The sequence below is a fragment of the Pleurodeles waltl genome, chromosome 12 (assembly GCF_031143425.1).
Source record: "Pleurodeles waltl isolate 20211129_DDA chromosome 12, aPleWal1.hap1.20221129, whole genome shotgun sequence".
Lineage (NCBI taxonomy): Eukaryota > Metazoa > Chordata > Amphibia > Caudata > Salamandridae > Pleurodeles > Pleurodeles waltl.
In genome coordinates this window covers 190437223-190456897 of record NC_090451.1, presented here as the reverse complement: position 1 = coordinate 190456897, position 19675 = coordinate 190437223, and the positions used below count along the sequence as shown (strand labels likewise).

Here is a 19675-nt window from a genome sequence, read left to right as displayed (position 1 = left end):
CCCGGTGAACTCTGTCCAGAACTATCACCTGAGTGTCCTCCGGGCTCAGCAGAGCGAAACAGGCCCACCACATACTCTCCAATGTCCTCCTTTTCCGCCCCCACCGGGGCCCCTCTGATGCAGATATTTTGTCTCCTTGAACGATTTTCCAAATCCTCAACCGCTATCTGGAGGAGATCCTGCTGCTCTCGGAGATGAACGACCTCCTGCTGTAGGCCTGCCACCTCTTCACTCCGGGGAATTTCGCCATCTTCCAGCTGTGCTACTCGATCTCCCAGGGAGGTAACTTCTCCTCGCAGCTCCTTCACCTACTGGGATATGTCCCTGCGAAGTTCCTGGATGTTGCTGAGGAGCGAATCAAACAGGGAGGTCAGGAAGCCCTTCGTGACTGGAGAGCCCTCATCTGACTCCATCTCCGTCCGACCCTCCAGTGGTTTCGTCGCCAGTGGATCCTCAGCCATGCCCCCCGATGGCATCTTCTCTCACTGAGCGTTCCCGCTTGGATTTGGACGCCGCCATGGCTCGCGGGCACGGACTCAGCTCGCCGGGTCACCCTTACCCAAGTCTCTCCAAAAGCTCCGTCCGGAAATATATCCCCAGGTGTCTTGGTGTCAAAGATTGCATCTGGCCTTCGCACTGTGTAGCCTCCTCCCACGGATCTTCACCTTTTCTAGCCTCTGCCACCTCGCACAAGGGCCTGCACTTACTTGTGGTCCATGCTGGTGAGTATAAAGACTCAGGACGCCCCCCTGTCAGGCCAGTCATCAGTTTTCGGGGCCAGGGCGGTGGAGCGTGGGCAGGAACGTCCTAGCGTGCTGCCATCTTGGCCACCAACGGGCTTGCCTTTTTATACCAGAAATGGCACATATATGCCTGTGCACATAAAAGTTGAAAGGCAGAGTTTTAGTGTGTGCAAATACTGCCACACTCCCTCACACACACAAGGTGTGCACCGCGATAAACAACAGACATTGACAGTATGCCTCGCCTTTGGGACCTAATGACTTTGACAATGGTTAGGCACACTGCACAGCACCCCTGAAGCTGTGCTGCGTGGCTAAAGCGATTAGAAAAAAACGGCTTTGATGCGGTCGCCTGCAAAACAACGTGGGTTCTATTTTTTTTTTAGTTACCGACACAAGTTTATTTATGATTTATTTATTTTTGCAATTTTATATAGCACAGACATGGCCTGAAGGCATTAGAACGCATTATTACACACAGAATACTGAGGTACATCAGCCTTGGATGTTTACGTCAACGTAAGTATACAGGAATTACGACAGGAGACAGTTATAACAATGGGGCAGAGGGCATGAGCAGCTAAACGAAGAAGATCAGGATGCACTGGAGAAAGTAAATAAGTCTGGTCGCGGGTGAATTAACCAAGATGTGTATCAAAAAGGAGGAGCTTGGGGTCTTTTTTGAAGGTTGCTGGGTAGGTAGTTAGATGTAGTGAGGGGTGCATTGAGTTAGAGTCTAGTGGCACTCCCAGAGAAGGATTGATTCATGTATCATTCTCACCTGGAGCAGGGATTGGGCGTTTCTGGAACCGCCATTTGCTCTGGAGATATTCAGTTTCTCAATTAGATAGGTGGGTGTTTAGGAGTGCAGTGCTCTGTGGGTGATGCAAGCGATTTTGAATTGGGCCTGCGCTTCAATGGGAAGCCATTGGAGGGTTAGCAGGGCAGGAGAGAGGTAGTCAAATTTCTTGAGACCTACGACGAACCATGCTGCAGCCTGTAGTGCTGTTCTAAGTGGGCGTAGGTGAACTGTGGGAATGCCTGAGAGAAGGGCAATTCCATAGATTGGTCTAGAGAGAACGAAAGACTAAACCACTGTTTTGAGGTCTCGTACAAGAATCATTTGTCTGATGCCCCAAAGCTGCCAAAGTTGATGTTGTGCTCATTTGGCCATGGATGCTATGTGCTGGGAGATTAAGCCGATAGTCCAAGGTGATTCTGAGTGATCTAGTACTCATGACAATGGCAGGGCGGACGACGAAGGCGGGGAGGTTGGCCGCCCACTCTTGTACATGCGTTTTTGCTTTCTGAGGTAAGATCAAAAGAAATTCTGTTTAAGTTGGGTTGAATTTTAAATGGTGGTTAGAGATCCAATTTTGAATCATTGAGAGTGTATTTGAAAGCAGGGCAATGTCCTGGGGATGAGATTTTTATGTATATTTGGATATCGTCGGCGTAGAGGTGGAAGAGAATCCCTGAGTTTCTGAGCCTCACACATAGTGGTTCTAGGTAGAGGTTGAAGAGGGTTGGGGAGAGGATCGAACCATGGGTGACACCTTGGTGAACGCTGACTGGCCTCGAGAATGTTGAAGTTCAAGAATAAGAAGAAGCTTGTTATGGTTGACAGTGTCGAATGTGGTGGATAAATTCAGGAGGACCAGGAGGCAGGAGTTGCCGGAATCGAGGATTCTAAGGGAATCATCACTATTTGGAAATCGAGGTTTCTGCACTGTGACCCCAGATTGGAGAGTATCTAGGAGGTTGTTTGTTTGGATGTGTGAGGCTAGTTGGGATGCTATGCAGCTTCTGATGACTTTGCCTAAAAATGGTAGTGTGGCGACTGGGCGCTAGTTGTTCAAGTTCTCTGGATCAAGAGTTTTTTTTTTTTTAACGCAGTGATTTGACCCATTTCCAGTAGTTTGGGGAAGAGGAAATCAGTAACTAAAAATAAAAGAACATTACAAAAGTGTTTTATGTTAAAAGCCGGCAGAGGGCAAGAGCAATGGGGAGGGTGGAAGCAACACGAGGGAGGGCAGAGAAATGCTGAACCAAGATGTAGGAAGAGGGTGGGGGTTGCCAAGCCAACACACTGAAGCAACACAGGAGAGGAAAGGGGTGACGCCGCAGCAATGCAGGTCACAGAAGCAGGATTGGTGAGGGCAGGGGTTGGAGGTTGCGGAAGTGATCAAGTGCATTCTGGACACTGAAGCAATTCTGGGTTGGGGGAAGCAACAAAAAGGGCACAAGTATGGGCAAAAAAACAGCAGGGAGAGAGAAGGAGGGCTCAGGTGGGATGAAGCAGCACAGAGGGTGCAGGGAAGTAATAAGGAGCCGCTTCGAGTGAGTGCAACAGGGAGGAGGGCGAGGATAAACATGCTATTAACAGAGAGCAACACAGTATGCAGAGGAAGAGAAATACATTTTGGGAGGCAGCTCGAAAATATATGCGCTCAGATGGAGTACTTAAAACAGAAGAAAAAAATTGTGTGTGAAAAGCAAACAGTGGAAGCAGAGATACCAGCCAGTCAAAAGGGCAATGCTACGTAGGAGGAAGAAATATAAGACTGACAAGCAGGAACACAAATAAGAAGCAGGCACAGGAGACCAACAATAAAGCCTACAAATGATAAGCAATGGGCGGACTTCAAGCTCCTATAGGTTCTTGTTAAGCCACAATATGTCTTTTTTTTGTCCTCATAAAAGCCCGTTCTTCTCAAACGAGGGTCATCAACCTGTGCCCCCCTCACAAAGGAGGAGGCACACATATCCTCACCTCTCTCGGTCTTATCCACACCGATACGCTTATAAACCAACGTATGATGTTATCCAGGCCAGCCGAATACATCATTTGACATACGAGGTTGGCCTACTAGAAGGAGGGCAAATAATCATTGGACCAAAGAAAGGAAAAAATCACACTGTTCAACATTTTCCCAAATTTCCCAACGATCCTTCCTTTTTTCAGGGGGGCCAAGGGCATCCAAACGACAATAATAATTAACAGAAGTCAACCAATCGGATACAGAAGGAGGGGAAGAGGAGATCCATCGAAAACAAATTTGGCTCTTAGCTAGTAAAATCAACAAAAACATCAGATCCCTCTGGGATTTAAGTAAATTAGGCCCCTCCGGAGCTACCCCAAAGATCACTAACATGGGAGTTACCGCTATGTCAGGATTTATCATATACTTAAGGATAGCACCTATATTAGACCAAAAACCTCCAAGCCTGCTACATTCCCAAAACATATGAATGTCATTCGCTTTAGGCTCCCCACAACGTGGAGAGCTTTTAACTGACTTCCCCAACCCTGATAGCCTCCGAGGGGACCAATAAGCTCTGTATAATGGAAACAAATTATTTTTCTTTAGGGGGGCTGGCCTAACAACCCACCAAAGCATGGAGCAAGATGTTTCCCATATCTTAGCCAAATCCAATGAAGGGAAGACCGCGCCCCATCTCCTCTCCACTAAAAGAAGACTTACGTCAGAAGCTTCCCTCAATGCTTGATACCAAACCGCAATTTCCTTGGGAACAGAGACCTGAATTAATTTCTCTTCCCAGGCGTTTTCCATAACCCCCTGATCCTTAAGATTTGCTGCCCAACTAGCTAGTTGCAGATACTTAAATTTCGAAGACCTATGTTCGGTTAGTCCCTTAAACCTCTCCCAGACCACCATGTTTGAATCCTCCAACAACTGTCCCCAGCAACCCACCCCCCTTAACGGAAGTGGTCATTTATCCAGCAAACATTCTGGGGTGCCGGGGGAATCCCACACCGGAGCCAAGGAACTATAGTACTTAATACCTAATGCTTGTCTAACCCACCACCACACCCTGGAAGCATCCCTGAGGATCTTCAATCAGATCTTTTTAAAATATTTAGGGTGGCCAAACTTATATAAAAAGTACCTGCTAGCCTCTAACAGCTCCTGTGTCATTCCAGACCAGAAGACCGTATATTCCGATCTGTCACGTAGCAAAATCCAGACATTCTTCAGATGAAAGGCTAAATAATACTTATAAAAGTCTGGGGCTGCAATACCACCTTTCCCCTTTGTCCTACATAGTTTCTGCCAGGCAATCCTAACCCCCTTGGAAGCCCACACAAATGAAATTAAATCACCCTGCAGTTTTTTAAACCAACTTTTCATAAATTCCAACAGAATTGCATTAAACACAAAGGTAAACTTTGGGAGGATAATCATTTTAAGACTATTTACCCTCCCAAGAAAAGATAATGGGGGGCCCGCACATATCCTAAGCAATCTGCGAGTCTCTATATACACTAAATCAAAATTCGTCTTGGCTATTTCACAGGGGTTGGCGGTAACTTGTATCCCTAAATATCTAATTTGTTGTTTAACCAAGGGACTATTGAACATGGTATTCCAACACATAATTTCTGTTTTATCCGAGTTTACCGAATAGCCTGACACTTTGCCAAAATCCTTTAAACATTGTACAATTCTAGAAAAAAACCCTGTCAGTTCACCTGTGTAAATCATTAAATCGTCTGCGTATAATGCAACCTTTTTCATCCAACCTTGACATTGAAACGGGGGGATCTGACTGTCAGCCCTAATTTTTGCGGCTAACGGTTCAATGTACAAATCAAAAAGAAGAGGGGACAGTGAGCAACCCTGGCGTGTTCCTCTTCCGATTAAAATTTTTTGGGACATTCCATTATTAACCAGAATACTGGCAACCGGGGCTCTGTAGATAGCCTGAACTGCACTGATAAATCTTGAACCCAGTTTACACTCTTCCATAACATTCAATAAAAAAAAACAATTTACCCTATCAAATGCTTTAGCAGCATCAAAAGTTAGAACCGTCAGAGGAACTCTGCTTAAACCAGCCAAATCTATTGCGCATAACAAGTCATGAGTCAACTTGTGTAATTGTCATCCCTTGATAAAGCCTTTTTGATCTTCATGGATCCACGTCCTCATTAACCCTTGGAGTCTCTTAGACAGAACATATGTGTACAATTTATAATCTGAGTTCAACAAGGAAATTGGTCTATATGAGCTACATAATGCCAGATCTTTCCCGGGCTTTAAAAGAAGACTTATCACCGCATCATTCCAGGAAGTGGGCATGTCTACCCCTTCCTGTAAAAGAAGGTTAAACAACTCTACCAAGATAGGGGTGACCTCATCACAAAGTGCACAGTATTGCTCATTAGGGAGCCCATAAGCCACAATATGTCTTGCAACAGACCGCACTCTCTAGTAGGCTTGATCTAAAAGAGTCTTGTGTTTGTTTCTGGTGGTACTCAGACTAAACCCAATATGTTCACAGTTTACTTTACCTCCTCCGGTTGATGTACATCCGATACTTTGTATTCTATATAGTGTCTGCCAGCAGGAACAGTGTTTCTGTTTGCTTCTGGTAGTGGCCACAGCAAATACAATCTGATTACAGTGTACGCTACATTATCCAGTTGATGTTGGCACTATTGCAATGTCCTGTACTTCGGATCCTAAATAATGGCATATCAAAGCACCTCCAGCTACCCGTTCTGAAGATGATTGTGATCATTTTACCTATAGGGTCACAACCTCAGCAACAGAATGTTATTACTATAAATCATATAATTGAGTTGTTTCTTGTTTTTAAATGGTGTGTTTCATCTGTCTCCTTGTATATTTTAAGGCTCTCGTCACACTTCACTGCCTGCACAGTTTGTAAAACTGGTTGTACCCCAAGTCTCTATGTACAAAATATCTCTCTTGTTTATAAGACTAAATACATTTGGCATTTCAAAACAGCTCAAATAACCGAATGTACATCATTACAGGCCTTGTGTGGCCTTGAGTCAAGTAAAGTCCACGTGGAAACGTGTTCTGGGGTGTGGACAAACACTGGGAGGAGACATATAGATTGAGTCATGTGTGCAGGTAAAGTTTCATTCATATAAAAACATCACTGCAAGCTTCACAATTGCACGTATGCCATGTTTTAAGTTTGCGTATGCGTCACATTTATCAGTGTGCTTTTGAGTGATATTTTAATGCTTTTTGTGTGATATTTTGAGTGTCACTTGATTGCAAGGAAAATTAAGCAGGTATTGCTACTAAAAGAGACCAATTGCAGAAATCCCTCCATTTGTGAATTGGAATGGTCTAGAACAGCGATTTCCACGCTGTGGGACCACGAAGCCTCCTCAGGGGGTCCGTGACTGCTTAGAAAAACAGATTGTAGATAAATATAGTGGCTAAATGCGCAACTGAAATTTTTGAAACGAACTGTGTCAAGAAAGTTGAAATTGAAGGCTAAAAATTAAATTCATATCAGACTGATTCGTGGGAGCAGTGCAGATGCATTAAACGGAATACAGTATGGATGATGTGTGGTTTCAATTGAATTTAGAAAAGCTCTGACTTTCATATTAAAATAAAAAAATTAATTTTTCTTACTTTGTTTGCAAACTAAATAAATGTGTTATCATTTGTGTATGTGTTTGATGAATGCTTGTTTCTGTATTTTTTTGGTACTGTTTTGCGATTGAAATCATTGACCTTGTTTAGGCCGGGGTCCCTGGCTTCCAGTGATGACTCAGTCGAGAGGGCCCTGGATTCCAATAATGATTCAGTGGGGGTCCCTGTGCTCCAGTAATGATAAAGTGGGTGTCAACCGAATTCAAAAGGTTGGAAACCATTGGTCTAGAACATAAACCTAAACACTTGTGTAGTGTTTATATAACATCAGTAACCTAGGCCCATAGCATTTGTACTAACGCATTTTCCCATAGTCACAGAATGGGACAAAAGCCTTTTCCAATATGCTCCTGGATATTTAAAGACAGGTCAGCTTAGGACTCCAGGACAGACTTAGCCACCCTGCTGCTTGGGCTATGGCCCACCCACTTGTCACGATGCACTAACCTCTGTGCTCAGAATCAAACATGAGCGATGCACTCTTCTGTCTCTCACCACCCACAACAGTGACCACATACAAAGAAATATGGGAGTCAGTGGTTGATGCAAGGAGAGCGAAAGGTGGTAAAAGAAAACAGAGACACAAAACTCCACCACTCTGCTTTGTCACCTCTGTTGTTCAAGGATGCCTGCAGGATGTTGTGAATAGCCACAAGGCAGAGATAATATATTAAGCAATTTATCTCTAACCGTTCTATAGCTGTAATACTGAATACATTTACTTTAGTAGTATTTCTCTGTACTCAGCTCTCTGTACTTTGACGTGATATTGGTAATTCCTGAAAACCAAAACATAGAAGAATTAAATTTTTCCGTATAGTGTGGATAACTACCTCAGGCTTCATCATTATGCACACTCTAATGGAGGATGAGTTATTGCATCTACTTGACTTCCATAGAATAGCAAGCTAACCAACACTGTTAACATCCCCAGTCAGCACCCAGGAAGGAGCATTCCATTTATATTTTTACCCCACATCTTTTTTTTTTAAGTTGGGGGCCGCAAGGGAAACCCCAAGAGCACCACGACCCCTGCCCGCTTCCCAGCCAGCGACCTCTTGGGTACCAGACACTGATGTTTTTGTACCCGTGGGCACCCTGGTGTCCACCTGAGGCTTTTTTTTTTTTTTTAAGTTGAGGTTGCATAGGAATTCCCAAGACCCCCAAGACCCCCACGGCCCCTGCTGTCTCCTCAGCCAGCACACATCCTAGATGCAGTGGGAGCTGGCTGTCACTTTGCTCCTGCCTGGGGGAGCAGCATTTTGCTGTGCTCGCCCAGGGCAAAAGCACAGTTGTTTTCCTTAAAAGGAAGAGGACAGGCAGAGAATAAAGTTTTACATTCCCTGCCCACACTCTCCAGGGCAGTGAACACAGCAATGACCTGGGGAACTGGGTCCTTAGGACACTGCTTTGATGGGAGCCCTAGGAATAGGGGTTTCCAGGGCCCATCTACGGCTTGGGAAGGGGAATCAGACTCCCCCTCCACTCCAAAATAAAGGGGAGGATGGGATCTCTGAGGCACGACAAGGAAGAGGGGGGTCCTCATACCTTGCTCCTGAAAATTACTGGTTCTTCCCAGGAGGATGTGGACCCCGTGACCTCACACAGGCTCGGGAGGGGGGGGGAAATGCTGGGGACTGGGAGCCTGCACTGATTCTTCACCCGGGCTGCGATACACAGCCCGGATGGAGAGTTCTAAGTGCGCATGTCTGTTTTGACAGGCCTTGGACGGCCAGCAAAACCGAAATGCCCACTTAGAGTGCACAATACTCCTCCTCTCCCTGCTGACGACAGTCGCCCTGCCCCACCCCACCCTGCCCTACCCTACCCTACAAGGAGGAATCAAAAATTATTTTTCTGCTGCCTTTCAGCAGTGGGGCTAGGCTCCTCCTCCATAGTGGAGGGGCCGCCCCAGGGGTTACTAATTTGGACCTAGGGATGGTACACAGGCTTGGAGAGGGGTCTGTGTGCCCCTTCCCAAAACATAATAAGAATCCTTGGGGATAGGGTCCTGTAGGTCTCTCTAAACCTTAGAGAGGTGTTATGTATGGCCCCCTGGGATATAGTCCACCCCGGGAGGGGGGTGGTTCTTATGAAAATGGCAGAACCTGGCTTATCTTTTTTGATCTGCATTGTAGATCCTCAGGGTATCTCAGGTACAGTTAAAAAAAAAACATTTTTGGCCGTGGGGGGGGCAGGGTCCCTCTCGGAACACCCACCAGGCCTAGGGGGGCAGGGTATCCTTACCCTGCCCTTATTTGTTTTTTCCACCTATTTGCAAGACAGGGGACTGAGTCTCTGAGTCCTAAAATGGCTGTTGCCACATCGTCGTTGATATGGTGGCAGCCAGATCGTATCTTTTGATCTGGTAGGTCTGCAACTCTGCCCGTGTGATATATACATATGTTTTGAACCTTAATTCCTCAAAAACTACTGAACAGATTTACACCAAATCACAAAAGGGACACTTTCTAGACCAAGAACTAGCTTTCTGCCACATTTGATTTGATTCTGTTCAGCTGTAGCTATGTCTATTTTCCTAAAGAAAAATGTATTAGGAAAAAATGTTTTGGGGACCCCCCTGTTTTTCTCAGCCCCCCCCTTGACAAATCTCCCAGAAGCTTTGACAGAAGGGCTGAGGTGGATGAACTGTAATTGAAATATTTTGGTGAAGATTTGTCAAATGGCACCCAGTTTACACATAAAATTCACATGTACCTACCCACATATATACAGGGACATCTATATACAAAGGTGTAAAGCTGCACAGATATATATATCTATATGTCACAAAGTTTAGGTGAAGGGCATTTCTAGATTAGAGCACCCTACAACACACGCAAAACGTTAAATTTGCTCAACTCAATTGTTTGTTTTTCTTGCAAAGTTTTTAAGCATAGGATTAGCACAGTGCCACCAATATCGAGCTCTAAGAAAAAGGGCCTGATTTAGAACTTGGTGGATGGGTTACTCCTTCACAACGGTGACGGATATCCCGTCCATCTCAATCTAAATCCCATTGGACATAATGGGATTTCAATTTTTGCAGACGGGATATCCGATATCCATCACTGTTGTGACAGGGTAACCCATCCGCCGAGTTGTAAATCAGGCCTGTCGCCGGGCGGCGCAATGAGGACATGTAGTGAGTGGTCGAATGCTAAGGTAACTTTTATTTGCAGTTAAAGGTATGGGTCAAGGCTATCCTTTGTTACGGGAGTTTGTTCTCTTCTTCTTTTATGTCCTTCCTATCCCTTTTCCTCTGTCATCTCTATGACCTTCTGTCTGCCTCTCCTTTACTTTTTGTCCTATGCTGGCTGCTTCTTCTCTTCTATTTTCTTAGTTTCTTTTCTGATACGTATTCAGCTGATCTCTGATGGGGGCTCCTTCTTCTCTTGCTCTGTTCTCTCTCTGTCTCCCTGGTTCTTCCTGTCCTTTCCTTTTTCCTTCTGCTCTTACCTGCCTCCTGGCTTCAATTTCTGCTTCCTTATGGGTTCTCTGGGTCTTGTCCCCTCCTCACAATACCCTTCTGTTGCTCCCCTTCTTTTGGGCTGTCCCCTCACCAAATACCCGTCTGTTGTTCCCTTCCTGTGCTGTCCCCTCACCCTTCTCCCTAATCTGAAATGGAAATCCGATAAACAAAACAAATCCCATGTAGCGCTTCCAGCCCCCTCCCATCCACCCCTTCCTTTCCCCAGTTTAGGGTTGCCACCCACCTGTGGGGGCCACGATATTCCCTAATTAATCTATTCTATAGTAAATAGTTGGGTACAGGCGATTTCATTCAGGTATGGTGAGGAGTCTGTCCGGTTTCACCTGGGATTTTTTCCACAGGCACACAGGCAGAAAAACAAACTCACATACACTCTGTTATCACTGTTATTAAGGCCTAAAAAATGCTGGTTGTTTTACAAGATATTCTGTTTTAAGTGCCCCTTCTAACCTGCTCTCCATTACTTTTCCACTGTTGCTTAAACTCTGGTTCTGCACTGCTTCTCTTATAGCGTATAACATGATTTGCCTCTGTATATAAAGGTAGGTTTGTTGTTTCTTTAGTTTGTGCGCATCCTTCCTTCGTGCCCACCACCTATGTGAAAAAAATAAAAAGATAGGAATTATGACATCTACCTTGTACTAAGAACTGACTCAGAAAGTGCCTACAAAAATCCAGAAATGACATCAAATATTCTTTTTTTATTTTTCATGTTTAAATTGGGCTGCAATAACACGAGTGAATAAATGGGAGAAGGTATAATTCTAGGACAAGCAAATTCACGTTTGCTATCCTTTTTTTTCACCTCATATCAACCATGCCAGCAACACACGACTAGAGCCTCGTTAGCGCAGTAGGCAGCGCGTCAGTCTCATAATCTGAAGGTCGTGAGTTCGAGCCTCACACGGGGCACAATGTTTTACAGCCATTTAACAATGTGTATTCAATAGCATTTTGTAACGCGCATTCCGAATAGATTTTCTAACAATATTAAATGTTTACATTTACTTTCCCGCGCTTTCATTTTGCCAGGTGACAACGTCGCATGATTAATAGAACTGCTCAAATTGTTGGCCGTTTGTTTCCCAAGTGCTAAATTTCAACACGGAAGGAAGACTCATGCCAGCTTCGTGTTACCATGTCTTACACTTAAACTACGCTGGATCGCGTAGTTCAAGTAGGAAAGATTGGTCTGGACACCTCCCCTACGTTTTGCACTAGACGACGACACGCTCGGTGGTCTTGGGCCATGTTTGAACGGGAGTGTATTTCACGCAGGAAAAGAGGGAAGGGGCACGTGGCCGCCATATTGGTAGTATTTATTATAGCGTGTCCCACAGCGATACAACTACCTCGAGTACCTGGTAATCAATATCAGTGTGTGATAACCTTATTGCCTGGCAAGGGTGATGCGGTTACTCCATCAGTGACCCTCTATATCGCTGTGGGTGGCGTGGATTCTTCATTTAGCGATCCGGTAATATAGCGACAAGACTGCAAAAGCTTAGAATCTTTAAAACTAAGAAAAGACCCAGTTAGTATGGAAATACTACATGTGCTATAACATTATTACTGCACGTTATTTCCTTTGTATTTATCAAAGAAAATCCAAAGTATGGTCGGCACGCCCAGGTTTAGCATCAAAATGTATCACAGAAACATCAAGTCTGGCTCCTGTCTGCTTTTTAGGGTCGAGCGCGCAAGCGCTCTGTCCCTGTTGTAATCTTTCTGTGGGCTTTTAACCACGCCAATGTCACGTCCATCACTTTCATTGGTTTGTGGACTTGCCTTTTAAAACTCACTTGATATAATTAGTGAAACGCAGGCATATGTCATGCCTTTTCCTTTGTTTAGCCATCCTGGAGAGCACTGGCCAACTACTGAAAACATATGAGGCTCCATGTTTTCCGTATGGTTTCTGGACTACTTTTTCTCTTTATTTCGTAGGCATCGCAATCTCGCTGGCCAGTATTCAAGTGCTTTTCATGACTACCAGTTTAATTCTATTGTTTATCCTAGCGCTCCTTCGAAAATTAAAGGTTTTAGACAGTGCAATCGCACTCTTTTTTTCTTTTTATTACTATACAAAGGTGACACGGACCGGTCTTTTTGTTGATTAGTCACCTTCACGGCGTGGCGCTTTAAATCAGCTCTCTTATGTTAAATTGTATTACTTTTCATTTTCAGTTTATGTGGCAAGAAAAGTCCGGTTAGGAGTTTACAACGCTAATAGCTCGAGCAAATGTGAGACCCATTGCATTGCAAATTCTTTTTTTTTTACTTCATGTTGGACTCTCACAGCATGCTAATTGTCAAGCGTCGCGTCAAGGCATACATGCCATTGGAACGGAATCAGGTGGGAAACTCCTGATTTTTTAAAGCCAAAAATTATTTTTTTTGCTGTTAATGAGGAAAATATCCTTTCCCGATCGTTTGTTTAACTTCTTCCACTTTTCTTTTCTAAAAAGTTGGCTGTATGTGAAGGCTGAAGCCTTGCGCTGATTACTCCAACACCTTTAAGATAATCCAGTTTCCAGCTTTATTGAGTTCTGTAGCCCTTACATAAAGAGCTGCTTCATGCATCACCAACATATTCACTCTCACTTGCCATCCCCCACTCCATCTTCACATTCCAGTTCTAACATTCCCCCAGTAACAGTCTATATTCTATATTGACAATACATATACCAAACACACCTTCCCCTTTTACAACAAAAACAATATAAAAACATTTAAGATGTGCAATAATCATATACACAGAGAGAAAACATAATTGTGATTATAAAATCTTAAAATAACTATAACCAAATCTTTATAATAATTTAATAGTAATAAAATATTAAAATAACTGTAAACATATCTTTATAATAATTCAATCTTAGACACTCATTGTCATACAATATCTCAGAAATAAATTGTGACAGTACACTCTAAAATGGTATGAAACAAAATCTTTAGGATAATTCGTGCCTGCAACCCTACATCCCCTCCTGCTCACAGCAACATCGCCATCAGCTCAAGCACATCCACCACTCTCAATTCTCCTTCCTTCTTGCCCACTCACACCTTGCCACCCATTCAGTTCTTCCCCTTCATGACTATCATTATTCCCGTCTCCTTAGGGAAATCTCCTCTTCCAACCAACAATAATTTGTTTCTTGAACTTTTCCTTGTGCATCTTCCGCTTGACTTTCACACATTTCTGGATTTAGCTATTGTACTCATATCTCATACTCTACCATCACTTATTTTAACAGAAATACAAAACACTTCCACAACCCTTAGTGTAATTGAAACACACTTTCCCCCTTCATGTTCCCTCCACGTTTCCTCAACCGACCTATTTCTCCAACTTCCAAATTCACTTCTTTAGATCCATGTTTTTTTTTATTAAATGCCTTCGCATAAACAGCTTGTGCATTTGAAATATTTTCCAAGTGTTACCTTGCCAAGCATGATTATCTTTGCTAAAATGTACTTTACCCCTCATTAAGGCAAAATGACTAAACCCAGCCACTGTAGGTATTATTCTGTACATCCAAACCATTTTGTGAACTTCTTTTTTCCAATCCTTGTTCCTGGATTTAGCTGACTGTAAGGCACCTTTTATTACACAATTAAATCTTTCAACCTCTTTGTTACCTCTGGGGTGGTACACCAAATCACCTTATCCCCCACACCATTTCTAGCCAAATATTTCTCCACTTCCTTGGCCCTGAACTGCACACCATTATCCATAATTATTTTCTTAGATAATCCTTTACTCTGAAACATTTCATCCATGAATTTAACCACAGCCTGTGCATCCGATCTTGCAACAAACTGAATTTCCGGCTACTTAGACAAATAATCTGCAGTAACCAATACATACGTATTAGAACCATCTTCATCCACAACCGGTCACATAATTTCCATTCCTATAATCTCCCAAACCGTTCGTGGAACAGGAACCAATGGTGGCATACATAACACCTGCAATTTATCAGCATTGCTGCAATACAAATATTCTCTCGCAACCTTTCCAATTTCACTATCCATACCTGGCCACTAATAATACTCCTTAACTCTTCTCTTATTCGTGACAATTTCTAGATGACCCTCATGGCATAGACACACAATACGGTCCCTCAATGTACTAGGCAGTACCGCTCTTGTTCCCCTTGTCGAAATATTTCCAACCACTGACAACTCATCACAAATCTCCCAGAAACTGAAAAACTTCTTATCCAATGAAGACTTTACAGGCCACCAATCAACAATCCATTTCACAATTAAGTTCAACATTTCATTCTCCTTCATAGCATCACACCATTCCCTCTCATTTATGGCCATTCCACCCTTTGTTTCTGTCCATGCTATACTGAATTCTTCTCCATCATCCTGGGGCACTTCCCTGAATGGCGAAGGCATTCTACTCAAACAATCCACTATTGTGTTTTTACATATATTGTAATGTATAATTAAATCTCGCAGACATGCAAGCTATTCTGGGAGTGGCCTATAACAGTCCTTCAGAAGTAAGTAACTTTAACAAAGTGTTTATCATCACAACGGACCATAACCTCAAAACCACATATGAATTGCTGAAATCTTTCCAAACCCCACACTACAGCAAGGGTCTCTTTTTCAAACACAGGATAATGTTCTTCAGCTGGGGTTAATGCTCTGGACACATAAGCACTGGCCACTTCTCCCCCATTCCTTCGTGAACTGTAATTGTACTGCTCCCAGGCCTTGACAGCTCGTATCTGTGATAAAACTACATTTGAGCTTGGAGTCAAAATCTTGTAACACTCCTGCAGAACATATTTCGAATTTAATTTGTTCAAATTCTGATTGTAGCAGTTCATTCCACTTAAGCCCTACTTTGCTTTTCAAACGTTGTCTCAGATTATACTTTTTCTTCTGCATTGTTCTTGACAATCTTTGATTACAATTCAACCAGTCCTGTAAAAGACCTCAAGTCATCTTTATTAGATGGTGGGAGTGCAACTTTAACTGCACCTATTAGTTTCCTTTTAGGCTTAATACCCTCCTTTGTAATTGCCTTTCCATGGTAATTCAAAGATTGTACTGCAAATTTACATTTTGAGGCTTCCACTTTTAACCCACTTTCTTTCAATTTCTTCAAGACAAGGCCCACTCTCTCATCATGCTCTTGCCTTGTAGCCACCAGGATTAATATATCATCATGGGAGAACAAGGTTCCCTTGTATCTGTCAAAAAATGAAACATTAATTTATGAAAAACGGCTGCCTCCACGGCCATCCCAAACAGCATCTTAACAAAACAGAAGCACCCCACTGGTGTCATGAATGCAGTCAACTTCTTACCCTCCTGGTGCAATGGGACCCGATGGTATGCCGTTGGGTCATCTTGCCACTACCAGTGGCAGAATCCTTTCAGCTGCCTCCACACATTCAATAATGACTGCACTCAAAAGTTTATCAATTTCACCTTTCACTTCATCCCTCACAGTCCAGGTATATTTCTAATTTTGTGAATTTTAGGTTTTGCGTTTTTTTTTTTCAAAGCAGTTTTATCACAGAATCCTTTAACATTCAAATCTTCCCCAAAAACATTTGGGGAAACTCTTCCTTTATGCACCTTTCCATATCTTCACACATACCTTCACCCATCACCAAGACCTGTTCCTCACTGTTGGGATTCAATATTATATCAAGTTCCCTTTGGTCCATCCATCCCAACACACACGGACCCTCCTTAGTCACATATAATTTTCCTATAGATGTTCTGTTTTTAAACTCAAGTATGAGTACTCTGTACCTCATCATAGGAATGGGTTCCCCCATGAAACTCTCCAGAGATATATCCGGGGGTTTGAGTTCATGCCCTAATTTCTCCACAAACTTCTGTTTCCAAACACTTTCACTTACAATAGTGAATGGAGTCCCCGAGCCCACAACAATCCATATTTAATACCGCCAAACTTTATTCCACACACTGGCTTATTCCTTGTATCACTTGGCAACACACACACTGGATTATTTTCCTCCACTGTATATTCACATTCTAATTCTAACATCCCCCCAGTAACATTCTATATTCTATAATGACAATACTCTTACCTAACACAATAAGCCTGGACTCTAAATTCAAAGGTTGAGAGTTCTGGTGTGTGCTAAATTTGGTCTGGGAACTAAGATGCTCCAGGAAGCCATCCTTTCAAATAGGGAGCCATTGGGTTGATCGGAGAGACCACTTTGGGAACCTCAGAGTGCTACTTCACTACTTTTGTAAGCAGCAAGGGAACTTCCATAAATCTCCGGTGTTTTGTTTATTTTACGTTTATTAATATTTTTCCACCTTTTCATTGATGTAACATTTTGTGTTGTTTCAATCAAATTTGGTGAGATAACCCAAGCATGTTAAATACTTGTCACGTATAAGAAGTTTCAAAACTTTTTTTTCCCCCATATGTTTTTATTAGCATTTTCAGTAAAAGGGAACAATACAAAATAGAGCTTGATTACAAATCTAGGCATCATACACATGGACACTTCAAAATCCACCACCCCCCCAAATCCCTCCCCTCCCAATGCTATTCTCAAAATTGCCTAACGGTTCTGCCAGGGCCATCTGTTCACAGAAAGCAACAGTGTCTGGGGCTCAAACTAAATAAGCTCTATAGCTATTCCCCAAATTTTAATCCATTTCTTGGGGCCTGATCTTCTTAGGCAACCCTTTCGGCAAGCATGCACCTGTCTATATTGTTCTTCCAATCTTCTAACTGGGCACTTGTTCCGCTCCCCACATTTTTTTTTTTTTTTTTTTTTTTTGTTTTTGTTGCTATAGCCAACCCCAATTATAACCATATGTGTTCCATAAGGAGCAAGTCTGTTTCCTCCCAAACATTCAGGAGACACCACTTCGCTGACGGAGTGAGGGAGCACCCACCCACTTAATTGAAGCAGTCATTTACCGCCACCCAAAAGCCCTGCAGTTTTGGACATTCCCAAATTGTGTGATAAAAGGTGCCCACATGGCCACATACCCATCTGCAACAGACACTAGGTGCCCTACTCATCTTGAACAAAGTGGTCGGGGGTAATACGAGTGGAGATCGTGGAGGATCCTAAATTGTGCTAAGCGGAAACCTGAGCATATGGCCAGCTCTCTAGGGGAGGCCATGGCTTCCTCCCATTCATCATCCTCGAGTCCCCAAGATCGTGTATCCAGTGCTCTCTTAGGTGTGTCAGGGCATCGGAGAAGGTATCCCGCTCATCAACCACCCTTGAATCAGCTCTGGGCCCCTCAAGCTACATAAGCAGTTGAAATTACAACTCTTATCCATTTACTTAAGGCTGCTGAGGCTGAATGCTTGCTTTATGCTGCTAAGCCAAATGTTACAAATAAAAAAGTAGTCTTTCAGAACAAAGCTGTCCTCTTTAACTAAATGGATAGTACCCAAACGTAAATGTTCCTATAAGCCTGAAGATGGATTTTGAAAGAAAATGGAGAATACCTAATCATTAGTACAATGGCAAAACTGATGGTAGTTCCAGGAAAAAAAACATAATTAAATGAATTATGAGTTTATGTCACATACCAACTTCGCCTGATTACACCAATAGTTTTATATTGGTCGGGGCGAACCAGGTACCGCTCCCATGTTGCTCTGAGCCTCCCATCTCATGCTGGTTTCAAGGCTATGCAGGCATGATAAAGCCTAGATACCAGTTTCCCTCACTTTGTATCGGCTACCACAAGGGTCAATTGGGTAAAATCATCCAGGGCCAACGAGTAAGAGTGGATTTTTACACGTAACTCGATATGAAGCCATTGTAATAGGAAGTGGTCCATATATGTAGCATCTGCAAATCTGGTATCATCAGCATGGGTGAGAACATGACCATTTGGTTAAATGGCCCGGAATGTAAATAAATCGTGTTGGGTCTGAGTATGTTATACCAATGTTTTTGGGGCTCTGTGATGCAGAGCCATGAATTATTAGCCAAAGGGAGAGCAGGCAAGTAGAGGAGACTTATCTGAAAAAGTAGGTGCAGTTTCCACCAAGCCAAACTTGTAGTTGAATGGGCTTGCATATCAGAGGCATCTAACGAGATCCCTACGGGATGTATGGATTGCAGAGGCACAGCCCCTGCTTGATCTCTTTTGGATTTGGCTTAGGGAAGTTGAGCATCCGGGTGGTACCAGTGAAAGCCAAATTAACACTGTGTCACAAGGTAATATAGCTAAAAATATGGTACTCCAAACCCTCCCCGGTAATAGGGAAGGACCAGTGTACTCCATTTTATCCGAGGCCTGCAGCTAGCCCAGATGAGCCTCAGTAAGAAGCTCCTCAAGGCTGCTAAGAAATTGTTTATGAGAGGAATGTGTATATTTAAAAATAGGTATAGAAACCGGGGGAGAACCACCATCTTAATGATGACGATACGACCTGGCACTGAGAGAGGGAGTTAAAGTCATTTTGCACCCTGCATGGTCAGGTTGTTGATGGACGGACCATAGTTTAGCCAAATCACCTGCTCATTTTCACAGTGTAGCACAATGCCCAGGTATTTAGCAGAACCATCATACCAATATAGGGAACGTTCACTGGAAATAGGTGATATCTGTGTGAGGGGATAATTCTGACTTAGCCCAATTAATGTTTAAGCCCAAAAAGTGCCAAACTGAATAACCTCTCGCACAATTGGAGCCAGGTTATCAGCCGGACACCAAATAATCGACAAGATATCACCTATGTATAATTAACGGAGCAGGGGGCCTGGGCCAAATTGGAGGCCTCAGTGCATGTGTTTCTCCTGTAGATGGCAGACCAAGGGGTCCGTAGCTATAATAAATAGAATTGGTGACAGATGGCAACATTTATCACAAATGGAGCAGAAGGGGACCCGTGGGCCTATAAACGGGCCGTGGAGTACAATAACATAATAAGTGAAATGAACCCATGTGGTATTCCCAGCTTGACTAGCGTCGCATGCAGGAAGGGCTATTCTAAGTCGAAT

General features: G+C 43.3%; 1 non-coding gene across 1 annotated transcript; it reads left to right on the top strand.

The window, feature by feature from the left end:
- The first annotated feature begins 11521 nt into the window (after positions 1-11521).
- TRNAM-CAU (transfer RNA methionine (anticodon CAU)) lies at positions 11522-11594 on the top strand. The gene has a single exon. It is a non-coding gene; the product is annotated as a tRNA-Met (tRNA).
- The last annotated feature ends 8081 nt before the right edge of the window (positions 11595-19675 follow it).